Source organism: Pelobates fuscus, chromosome 5, assembly GCF_036172605.1.
Source record: "Pelobates fuscus isolate aPelFus1 chromosome 5, aPelFus1.pri, whole genome shotgun sequence".
In the NCBI taxonomy this organism is placed as follows: Eukaryota; Metazoa; Chordata; class Amphibia; order Anura; family Pelobatidae; genus Pelobates; species Pelobates fuscus.
In genome coordinates, this window is record NC_086321.1 from 298126459 (window position 1) to 298138576 (window position 12118).

A 12118-nucleotide genomic window follows, 5' to 3' on the forward strand; every position below is an offset into this window, starting at 1 on the left:
GGGAGCCCAGTCTCCATTCCCTAGCGGCAGTGTAAAGTGCAGGGAGAGGAGAGCAGTGTCCTCCCTCCCCAGCGGCAGGCTGAGTTACAGGGGGCAGAGGTAGTTGTTCCTGCCCCCCAGCAGCAGAGTGATATGCCGGGAAGGCAGTGTGAAGTACAGGGAGAGGAGAGCAGTGTCCTCTCTCCCCAGCGGCAGTGTGATGTGCCGGGAATTGGGAGCCCAGTCTCCAGTCCCCAGCGGCAGAGTATCCAGCAGGGAATAGAGAGCCCAGTCCCCTTTCCCCAGCAGCAGGACTCTGTGTTGGGAGGAGAGACAGTCGGTCTCCCTCCGCAAAGACTGGAAGTATGTCTGGGAGAGGAGCTTGTTACCACCTCTCCCCAGCGGCGGATCATTAATGGGCAGGGAATAGAGCACAGTCTCCATTCCCCAGCGGCAGAGTGTTCTATTGGGAGAGGAGCTTGTTACCCCCTCTCCCCAGCGGCAGCTTAATGTACCAGGGGGAGACTGTAAGCCCCACACCAGTGCAGATGGGACTGTGGTCTCTGCACTTACCACACAGGGGGTAGGGACGGTCGGTCCTACCCCCCCACGACAGAGCCATACACCTAAGGGGGAGACAGTCAGTCTCCAGCAACCAGGCTCCAACCAGACTACTCCGGTGGTAGTACTGGCACCAGGTCAGAGTACCGCTGGTCTCTGCCCACTCAGCAACCCACCAAGGCAGCCTACCAGTCCCCCACACAGCCGTGGTGAGGCACCTGGACATGGACAAGTTTCTCCTCTACCCAGGTGTAGTAACCATTCATTGTGGGTGGGCTGTACTGTTTTTTCTGCTTTGTGGGTGGGCTGCTGGACTAACAAGGGCACTGACCGGCAGGAGGTCAGGTACCCTGTTAGTCTTTTTGGAAAGGGGGAGAGATGTGACGAGACCAATCTCGCCACATTGCATTGGAGGAGCCTGGTTGCCCGCCTGCTGCCTTTGGAGTATGGCCCTGGGAGATTGGGCCCTTTTAAAAAACGTATTCGGCCCTAACAGAGTGCATGTCACTCATTCTGGCCCTTTAAACACAGTGGGGCCATTCGGTATTGCCCTGTGTGAGCGGTGATACCCCCAGATAGCTATGCCATGGAGCCTATTCATATAATGAAAGACTACTGCTTGACCCTCAACACGGAGCCTTGTCTCGTTCTTGGGGGGATTCACTGTATGCTGATAGAGACTGATTGCCTGGAGTGTAAGCTGATGTATGCTTTTCCTGTTCGTCTGCTAGCAGCTATATGAGGTTCCAGTTTGGAGTGCTATTTTGTATCCAGTTCGGGAGTTTGGTGTTCTGCAGTAGCTGTGCCTGTCTCTCAGAAAGGAGATTATCGCCTAAACGGATTTTAACCCCTTGTCTGCTGAAACGGTCCGTTACATAGATGAGTTAACGAACATATGGAAACCCAAGAATCTATATTCAGAGAAGTTTCACTAGTGCATGAAAAACTAGGCAACGGAAATAATGATACATTTCTTCTGTTTTGATAGTGGTAGGGACTCCTTATCTTTATGTGATTGCGCTTCAGGCAATCTTCCATGGAAGAGAGTTGGGTGGTGTGTGCATATGAAGAAGACTGGAAAGAGTCCTTCATATGGGAGACCTCTCTATGAATGTCCATTACATACTTCTGTGTGACCCTCACATGGTCCAGGATATGTTGGACATCTGTGCTTATTATATCTTTTGTATATCGAGCAAAAGGGTCTGGGTATCCTGTTTTGTAGCAAGATTTCCCGTCACGGATTGAAGGTGGGTAGATATTGCCAAATCTTGCTCTCGGTAGGAGAGTATCCCACTGTTGTCCTAGTGGGTCCGACCGCATTCTCCTCGGCCGCCATCTTGGGTTATGTACTTCTGTAGCATGGCATCTACATCTCGGGAATCAGGCACAGCCCTGGGTGAGGGCTTATGTGTTTTCTGCCCAATGGTTTGTGTGGGGGCTGTGCCTGGTGGCAAAGCCAGTCTAGAACTCAGTGATTCAGATGGGGAGAAGTGAGAAAGTGATCTATCCGGGAATACAAACTGTGCGGGTGAAAATAGGTGAAATCTAGTGTAAAGGGATGTTGTGCTCTCCAGATGTCCAATAAGTAAGGGGAGGCTAGGAATTGAAGTGAAAATATATCAACTTTTCAGGATGCCCAGTGATTGTCCTTGCCCTTGTGCCATCCTATCCACAGTTGGTGAGAACTGTATTGCAATCCCCTACTAGGATTGTGTGAGTGGCTGACAAAGAAGATAGACGGATAGAGGATGTCTGCCAGAATGATTTGTCTGGAGTCGAGGTTGCATGTAAAGAACAAAAACTAAAGCCAACTGTCCCGTTAATGAGAGGAAACTACCCAGAGTGTCTACAAATGTAGTTACAATCACTATACCTTTCATGTTAGTTTCTGGGGAGATCGCAATGAAACATTATTTGTTGCATCTATTAAGGAAAGGTAAGTGTCTAGATGCAGTAAAATTAGTTTCTTTCACGGATCTTGCAGAGGTGGTGAACCACAGGTAAGAGATCTGGGTTGCTCTTAGAGGTGGTGGTCTATCTATGGCAATATGTTGAAGCCCAAGATGGTAGGCAAATTTTTGCACATCCGACACCTTGTTTATCATGACTATCTGGTTTTATCTACGAAATGTTCGTTTGAATGGCTGACCCCAGGAGTGAGTGAGGGTCTAAGTCAAGCATGTCAAACTTGCGGCCCACAGTGAATATATTTGTGGCCCGCCTGCCTCGGGGGCGCTTTGTACTATGGCTGCGAATAGCCACAAGACAGGAAAGATATTTCCTGCCCGATTCTTGTCTTTCCTCCCATGGCCGCAAGAGGGCAGAGTGGCAGTCTGTTTTAATTTGAGAGTGAGCAGTATATTAATTTGGGGAGGACAGTGTATTAAATTGGGAGATGGAGTGGGCAGTGTATTAATTTGTGGGAGGGGCGCTATATTAATTTGGGGGAGAGAAAGTGCAAGTGTATTAAGTTGGGGATGCAGTGTATTAATTTGAGGAAGGCTTGTGTATTAAATTAGTAGAGGAAGTGGGGCTGTGTATTAGAGTGGTGATGGAGGGGGAGCAGTGTGTTAAATTAGGGGGAGAGTAGTGTACTAATTTGGGCAGGGAGGGGGTGGTAGTGTATTAGAGTGGTTATGGAGGGGCAGTGAATTAAATTAGAGTGGAGGGAGGAGTGTCAGTGTATTAGATTGGGTGGAAGGGGCAGTGTATTAGATTAGCTCTGCATGGGGGTGCTGAACGCTCCCCATGGAGATGCTGATTGGCTGCGCAGCTTTTTGCCACACATGCACAATAGCCTCCCAATGCTTTTCTATGGGAAAGCATTGGATTGGCTGAGATCACCAAGTTGATGATCTCAGCTAAAGTGAAGAACACACTCATAGGACTTCAAACAACAAGATAAAGTGATTTGTTTTTTTTTACACCTGTGCAACAGCATACATTCACCATTTCAGTCCCATTACCAAACTTTTCTTAATATGTCAGGGTAGTTGAACAAAAACATTGGTTATATGCAAATGCATGTCTCCTTAAAACAAATCCGCTCTTTTGTTTACTTTGAAGCCCTACGAGCGTGAGGACGTCCAGTGTCAGTTAGGCAACTTTTTTTTATACTGTACTTTTCGAAATAAGTCTACGTTTCTATGAAAGCTGAATTTTTTATTTTTTTTGCGGCAAACAAACTTAAACCTTGGTTATTTGGCCCGTGTTAGTCTTTGAGTTTGACATACTTGGTCTAAGTGGTCATAGTTTGTGATGTTTGTGAGGGGTTCTGGGTGCCAGATCTTAAAAGAATTGGACTGGATGTCCATCAACTTGCAGGGGCGAGTCACGGGCTGCTCACATAAGTGCTTTTTGATAGGAAAGTAATGTAATTGAATAATGACGTCTCATGGCTGGGTGCTAGCAACAGAAAAGTTGCTCAAGGCACAGCAGGCTTGATCTACAAGGTGCTCCGCAGGTGGGGGATCCAGGAGTGGGATATTATTTCTACTTGAGCTATTCTAAAGATCTTCTTGGGCATCTTCAAGCAATTTTACTTGCTCTCAAAGCTCATGTATGGCAACCTTGTATGAATTAGTCACAGTAGTGACTTTGTCCAACTTCTCAACTTCATGTGTGCGCTTAGAAAGGTCGGCCAGGCCTTTTCTTCATAGGAGCAATGTGTTTGGTATATTCCATTTCCGTGTGTTTTGAATTAGTGTAATTGATCCCTCAGGTCTTTTTTGGTGAGAGGAAATGAATCTTGAATGTGTCTCAAGTCAGAGTACCAGTCCCTAGCATGTGTTGGATTTGTCTCCAGTCGGCTTTGAAAAATCAGGGCCACCATGAAGTTCTGCTTAGATTTTCAGCCTCCACCCATATCGATTTGAGAGGCACTATAGTCAAGCTCCCCAGGGTTTGTTTTATGGGTTCGGCTTAGAATTTGCCGCCAATGTAGGCAAAAAAAATCTTCCTGCAGTTACATAGCTCTAACAGAAAGCCCCCATCTGTACTGGAAGGCAGACGCTACCCCTTTCCTATGATTAATAACTACCGTTAAAAAGGAAATTGCGTCACTTTGAGACAACTGACATTAAAAGGTTTTACCTTTTAACAGTTGTCTTATTCTCCAGGCTTAAAAAAAACAACAGGAAAATATTTTTCTTCATTTTAACCTGCTTCTTCCTTACCTTGAAACAGCCTGATTTCCGATAAGGGGAGAAGAGCGGGAGTCCGAATCTGAGTGTGACTCATGCAATGATGCCCCGTTTCTGCCATTATTGAACAAATCTGAAACTGAGGTGGGTGGGTAGGAGATGAAGACACTCCCCTAGCTGAGAGACGAGCCCAGCAATGCAATCTGACTGTTTCTAAACGTTTAGAAAATACTTTTCATCTGTATTCTTGCTTTATTTTGGTTTGTATATTTGTTTCACTAAATAATTGTGATGCATGTCCCTTTAAGTGTCCCTGCAGATTTACATACTCGTGATCTCTCTCCACTGTAAATTGGTCAGCTTCTCAGGAATATGCTGAGTGTCTGTTGCAAAATTTGGAGTACTCCCTACAGAGAGCCAATTTGAGGTAGGCTTTAAAATGCGGGTGCCCACCTCTATTGTTTAATGTAACTCTTGGTGACTGCAGATATCGAAAGGTATTGTTAAGATGATGCTGCTTTCATAAATGCACCGGGGGTACAGTGGCACACTCACCACTGTTGAATATCCACTGGAAAGTTTGAGCCGTGCTTACACAGAAATATGCTCTGGATTAAAGGGAAACTCCAGTGCCAGGAAAACGCTCCGTTTTCCTGGCACTGGAGGGTCCCTCTCCCTCCCACCCCCCAATCCCCGGTTGCTGAAGGGGTGAAAACCCTTTCAGTGACTTACCAGAGGCAGCGACATGTCCCACGTCGCTGCTCCCTCCTCCCCCGCTGCTCCTCCTTCTGCTTCCGTCGGCCGGTTGGCGAGACTGATCTCGCCCGCCGGCCGAGGAGACCTAATGCGTATGCGCGGCAATGCCGCGCATGCGCATTAGTGCACCCCATAGGAAAGCATTGAAAATGAATTTCAATGCTTCCCTATGGGGAATAGAGCGACGCTGGAGGTCCTCACACAGCGTGAGGACGTCCAGCGACGCTCTAGCACAGAAAACCTGTGCTATGGAGCAGGAAGTTCCCTCTAGTGGCTGTCTAATAGACAGCCACTAGGGGAGGACTTAACCCTGCAAGGTAATTATTGCAGTTTAAAAAAAACTGCAATAATTACACTTGCAGGGTTAAGGGTAGTGGGAGTTGGCACCCAGACCACTCCAATGGGCAGAAGTGGTCTGGGTGCCTGGAGTGTCCCTTTAAAGAGTAAGGTGCTAGGACATTTTTAACACCCTGGCTAGGTTAGTGATATCTCAGACACAGAAAGATCAAGCAATGATGTTAAAAAAATATTTTGTTACTTAAGGAACCAACGTTGCAAGAATTTACTTAGCATCATCATGAGGAGGAAAAAAAAAATCTAGTTCTAAGTCATTACTAAAAAAAAATTAATAAAAGATATAAAAATAGAAATTTGAAATGGAAACCGTCATCTTTAATTCAGTTGTGTGAACACCTTTTTATTTTTTAATTCACAATGAAGAATCGGCCGCAAACAGTTATTCAACTATGCGGTTTACTACGGCTAACGCCAATAAAGCAGCAGGAAGTTATGGGATACTACGGCACTAGAAATAAGATCAACGAGTAGACCAAGACTGGCTGCTGACGGATGTTGGCAACTTCCTTGAGTATAAAGAGACATCATTGCAGAAACATTTTTAATGCATTACCTATCCCTCTCCATCCTTGGAGTAACGACAACGACGACTCTTCTAAAACACAGAACATGCTGTCTCCAAAAACCATCTAGAATTGGATGACCACCTTACAGAATATCTACAATGTTCAATACGTTGGTGCAATATAAATACCACTAATAATAATAATAATAACTCACAATACTCATTCTATGCATGGTTGTTTTTTTTCCTTCTGCATCTTAACACTAATGCATGCCTTAGTCTCTTGGTTTTGGAACATGAAACATGGTCTGACACCAAACAAGCTAAATACTAGACCCCACCACTACTCATGCCATGTGTTATAGATCCCTACTTAATTCTGTATTGTGCAGGGATGCTCTGTCTAAGACTTTTAATAAATGTGATGACTTTATAATTAGACTCAGCATTCCTGTTGCTCTCTCTGCCCATAGAAACCCGTTGAAATGTGACATAGTTTTCTCCCCAGTCACCATATAAGCCGCTATGGGTGTGACCTGCCTAACTCTCCCTAAGCTCCCGTTTCCAGCGGGCTCTATGAAGGATAATGCCCGGTGTGGGGCAGTTATACCCAGTGATAACCGGCAGGAGGCATGTGGGGGGGGTCACCTTTTATCTCCGCGCCCCCCCACCCCCACCCCCAACAGACATGAACCCTTCCTGCCACCGTCTAGCTGACCTTATACTGCACAGCGCGTCCGCCCCACACGGCTTCCGACCGAGCAAAAAGGGAGGGGGGTGCCGAGTGCAAATCTCTCTCTCCCACCCTTCTATCCCGCTTACCTCCAACCGCCGAACACGGACTAGCGCAGCCCGGATGTGAGCGAGGAAAGCGATTGGCTTCTCGGCGGAAGAGAGGGCGTGGCCCAGGTAAGGAAGTCACGTGACAGCGGGAGGGATGGATTCTGCTTTGGGAAAGGTGGCAGTGGGTTGGTGTTGGAGCCCGTTATTAGTCATTGTCTGGTAGTGGGTTCCCCTGGGGTTGGGGGTTGGGGGGGGGAATAACAGTGTGTATGTGTGCTCACTGAAGCTTAGTATGCCAGGGCAGGAGGACTGAGCTGCTTTATTACACTGCATGAATGCAGTGACACTGGTAGAGTGTGGTCTTGTGAAAAGATATTTCATGGGAATAATGTGTCTGGGCAGGGGTTGGAAACTTTTTTTGGGCCAAAGCATACTCATACAACACCCCTCCCACCCATGAAAAATTGCTATTTTATCAAGATAGAATCTTGATGAAATATTCAATCCAACTGTGTTGGGATTTCGCTGAAATACTAACAGTCATGAGGTATACAGAGACTTAAGGACTACTTTTTCTCTGTATATTTCCTCCGGCTTGACACTTCCAAGACACTGGGCTGAGCTACTCCCGTCTAGAAGTGTCAATTCCCCAGACGTCATCAGTGACGGCTCAGGGAATTGTCTCTGTCTATGGAAGGTCTTGCAGGATCCTCTCTAAATCTCAACTCTGTACTCTTGTGCATGCATAAGTGTTCAGTGACAGACAGACACGTCAAAGAAGATGGCCACACTAGCGAGGGACAGGTTCGTGTATGTAGAACTCACCTTTACATGCACTTTCGGACCCCAAGCGGCAATGTCACCGTCGGGGGTCTTTGCGTATTCTGCTACTTTCAGTGAAAAGAAAATGGCCCAGACATACTTACTTTTTAATTTTTTTACCATAATAAGTAGCTGATACATTTCTAATTGTTTTGAAGCCTCACTGGTGAGCAGCGTTAATTTTGACAGCACTTTTTATTTTGTTTATGTCATAGTCTTTTGACAAATACCATTTAGTTTTAGTCATCTGAATAGCTTGCATTTTTTTAGTTGATTAAATATGATTTCTCTTGATAACGGAGAAACTGACGGAAGACAAGCACAGAGAGATGGACACAGATTTCTTCAGGAAGGAAGAGATTCTTTATTCGATTCACCGACCGGGACTCAGAGGGACTAATGTCACCAAAAAACAGCAAAGTCTGAGCCCCGAACATACAGTGTAGGTCCCTTATATAGGCATATAACTCCTCCCATAATCAGCTCCACCCACACATACTCTTACCCAATCAACCGAACAAAGACTAACTTCCTGTTTGACCACATGGCTTGCCCAGCACAATGGAGGAGGGGAATTCTCTATATCCTGTATTTCTGCACATGCTCCGTACACTACTGATTGTATCGTTGCCACGTGCAACCAACCGACCGATACATCAGTATATGCACATACACATACCACGTGGCAATCTCGGCCTACTAAATTTATTTTTACCGAGATTCCACCACATTCCCCCCTTTGATGCTTCTGATATTCCATAATTCCAGATGCATCACTTAATCAGAGTTTGCTTACACCTCAAGTTGCCATAAACCAGACTAGACTTTGCGACTCTCCAAAGATACGAATCCCTCAGCATTCCTCTTCCTGTACCTGTTCTCCTTGATTTAGAGCCTCATACCTATAAACAGCCATTATCTGTGCAGCTGCCTTTCTCTCTGCTATATTTTCTATAATGCTCTGCCCAGACCTAACTACCAAAGGAATCAGACATGGCAGGAGAAGGCACAACATCAAGATTAGCATGACTCCACCTACCAATGCCCTGAGTCCTCCAAGCTGCTCATACCAATTACCAAACCAACTAATTGGATTATACCCTTTCCATACTTGAGTAGGCACATGTGCTAGTTTAACCATAAGGCTAGTAAGCTCAGCTATTGCTTGCCCTTCATCATCTATTTGAAGACAACAATTGCTTAAATTAAACTTCCCACATACACCTCCCTCTACTGCCAATAGGTAATCCAAAGCTAATCTATTTTGGTAAACGGCTGTCCTCATCCTAGTGTTATGCTTTGCTAGGAGATTGAGCGCTTGTGATGTTTCATTGGTAATTATCATAACCACTGCCTGTAACCTTATGATACGGTTGAGCATATATATTGGGGTTTTATATCCAAAAGTACCATCCTCTGCCCACGTAGCTGGCCCATAATAATCTATAATACGCTGGGGAGGCCACTCATTATCTTCCCAGGTACCTATCTCTAGGGGTCCTCTTTTCCTTCTATGATTCACATCATATACTTTAACTCCCAAAGTCTCTCCTGTTTCAATTGGCAACAAGAAGAAGGATGGTTTGAGCATACCTAATACACATGCCCCTTCCCAGTCCTGTGGTAACTCCGAATAGGCTTTCTTACCACAGATCCAGTACAAATTTGCCGGGGCTTTCCAACTAGATGTAGCAGATAAGTCAAACCACACATTCTTTAAATTGGTATAAATTGCAAACGGATTAGGTGATTCTGAGACATTTGAAGCTGACCACCAAGTTGTATCTTTTGTATCATCATCATAAGCTTTTTGCCCTAGACAAGTCAATTCTCCTACAGATGTATTAAACATTATTCCTTACCTTGCTATGCAAACATAACCTATAATGGAGGTCTTTAATCGCCACTCAGATTTACCTCTAACACTCATTTGATAATCAGTTTGAGAAGATATTATCTGTTCAACTGTCTCAGAACCGGAATACATTACCTCCTTTGCTTCCCAACGCCATTGGTCTCCCATATTAGTACCTCCACACACATAGCAGTTGGTTACATTAAGACTACCAGCAATACTCTCGGCTAAATCAATAAATAAGTTCTTTGCGTTATGAGGGATCTTATTTTCCACACTCATCTCCTCATAGAAGGAATGAAAGACCTGATGAGTCTGGGTTGCCACAGTATCGGTCTCAATCCCTATAAATAATATTGTCCCAGGATCCAAACCTGTTCCATATATCTGGAACCCAAATAAGTTCCCAAACCTGTCTATAAATAGTTCTGGGTCATTGATAAGTATATGGACTGGGTTGCACTCCATAGACTTACAATATGGTTTGGTAGGCAACTTAGTAACAATCATATCCTTATCTACTGTCTGTCCCCAGGTTGCCCACCCTACACAGGACCAATACAGACAATAATTATAATCTTTATTTGGGCACTTTGGATCCATATATTTGTTCTTACTACTGGGGCAAATATATTTATCATTAGACCCATACGTTCTTTCCCATTTAAGATCACCACATACATTCCACGGTTTCCTACCACCTGATATCGCCTTACATGCATCAAATAGCAGAACACCTGAAGAATGTACGGTTTCTAGTATGGTCTTATTTATCAGGGTCCCCTGTGAGTCTCCATTCCGAATAGTCAACCAAATTGTACGGGGTTGATATTCTGGACTGAAACACTTAGGTTCTCCTGCTCTTAGATGGCATACACTATAATCTTTACCCAAGTATCTGCACTTAGATACATGTCCCTTACACTCATATTGTGCATGCCAAATAAGGGTCTGGGAAATGTGCTTGCCTGTTTTCGTAGTCTTAATGCAAACCTCACAGCCTGGTGTGTCGGTACCTCTACCTTCCTGAATAATTAAAAACACACATATATACATTATCAAACACATCACTCCTGACATCTTTGTCCTGACTCTTCGACCGTGCGATGGCACCTCAGCTTCCAGGATGTGAGGGCTGCAGGGAATGGAGTCCTTCCTGATCCTCACTTTCCTTCACAGAGATCCCTTCAGGACACTCTGACTATGTAACGTAGGTAGGTGGTCAGGCTTTATTATGGCCGTCAAAACACCTACTTGCTGATCTTTATGATTATTCTAGAAGTCCCAATAGTTCCTCGTCACTCCGACTGAGTTGCACGCTTCAACCGGATCTTTAAAGGGATTCTCAGGATCTGGTGTAACTTGCCAAGAATCTACTGCTGCTGGTTTAACCCTGGAGTGATGAATCCACAGAGTCACTTTGGCCACCTTTATAGCTGTTGGGGTAGACAAAAGAACAACATAAGGACCCCTCCACTTTGGCCCCAACGGTACACTGTTCCATTCCTTTATCCAAACTTGATCTCCTGGATGATAAGAATGGACAGGTGGATAAATATTCACAGGTAACCTATCTTGTACCCATTTCTGTACCTCCTCCATAGTTTTACTCAACTCTACAACCTGCTGCCGGGTAATTCCTTCTCCCAACTGTTTTAAATCCCCCCTTAAGTTACCAAGTACGGGAGGTGGACGCCCATACATAATTTCAAAAGGTGAGAGACCCATCCTTCTGGTAGGTGTACTACGAATGCGCAACAGAGCTATTGGCAAAAGAACATTCCATTTAAGTTGAGTTTCTTGACACATCTTTGCCAATTGGTTCTTAATAGTTCTGTTCATTCTTTCCACTTTTCCAGAACTCTGAGGTCTTTATGCCGTATGAAGTTTCCACTTAATACTGAGCATATGAGTCAGTTGTTGTAGGCACTGGTAAACAAAGGCTGGAACATTATCCGATCCTATAGAACATGGTAGTCCATATTGGGGTATTATTTCCCGCAACAAAAATCGCGCAACTTCTCCTGCTTTCTCTGTACGAGTAGGACATGCTTCTACCCATCCTGAGTAGGTACACACAACTACTAGTAGGTAACGATGTCCACCGGATTTAGGCATTACCGTGTAGTCTATTTGGAGATCGGACATAGGGAGTCCTCCCATATACTGGACTCCCGGTGGTTTCACTGGACCTTGCCTTGCGTTGTTTTTGGCACATAACACACATCTTCGTACAATGGCTTGAGTCAAATTGGACAATCTTGGTATGTAGAAATGCTTCCTAAGAGATTCTTCCATACTATCTCTCCCGGAATGTGTCCCATTGTGATAATTCTGGACAATTTCTACGGCTAG

At 45.0% G+C, this 12118-nt stretch overlaps 1 protein-coding gene across 1 annotated transcript in view; it reads right to left on the reverse strand.

Annotated features, from left to right (window-relative positions):
* LOC134611528 (mesoderm induction early response protein 2-like) overlaps positions 1-7197 on the reverse strand; it is a 63095-nt gene extending 55898 nt beyond the window's left edge. The window contains exon 1 of the mRNA XM_063455478.1: positions 7126-7197. The gene's annotated coding sequence lies outside the window, so the exon portion shown is untranslated. The remainder of the gene's footprint in view (positions 1-7125) is intronic.
* Between the last annotated feature and the right edge of the window lie 4921 nt (positions 7198-12118).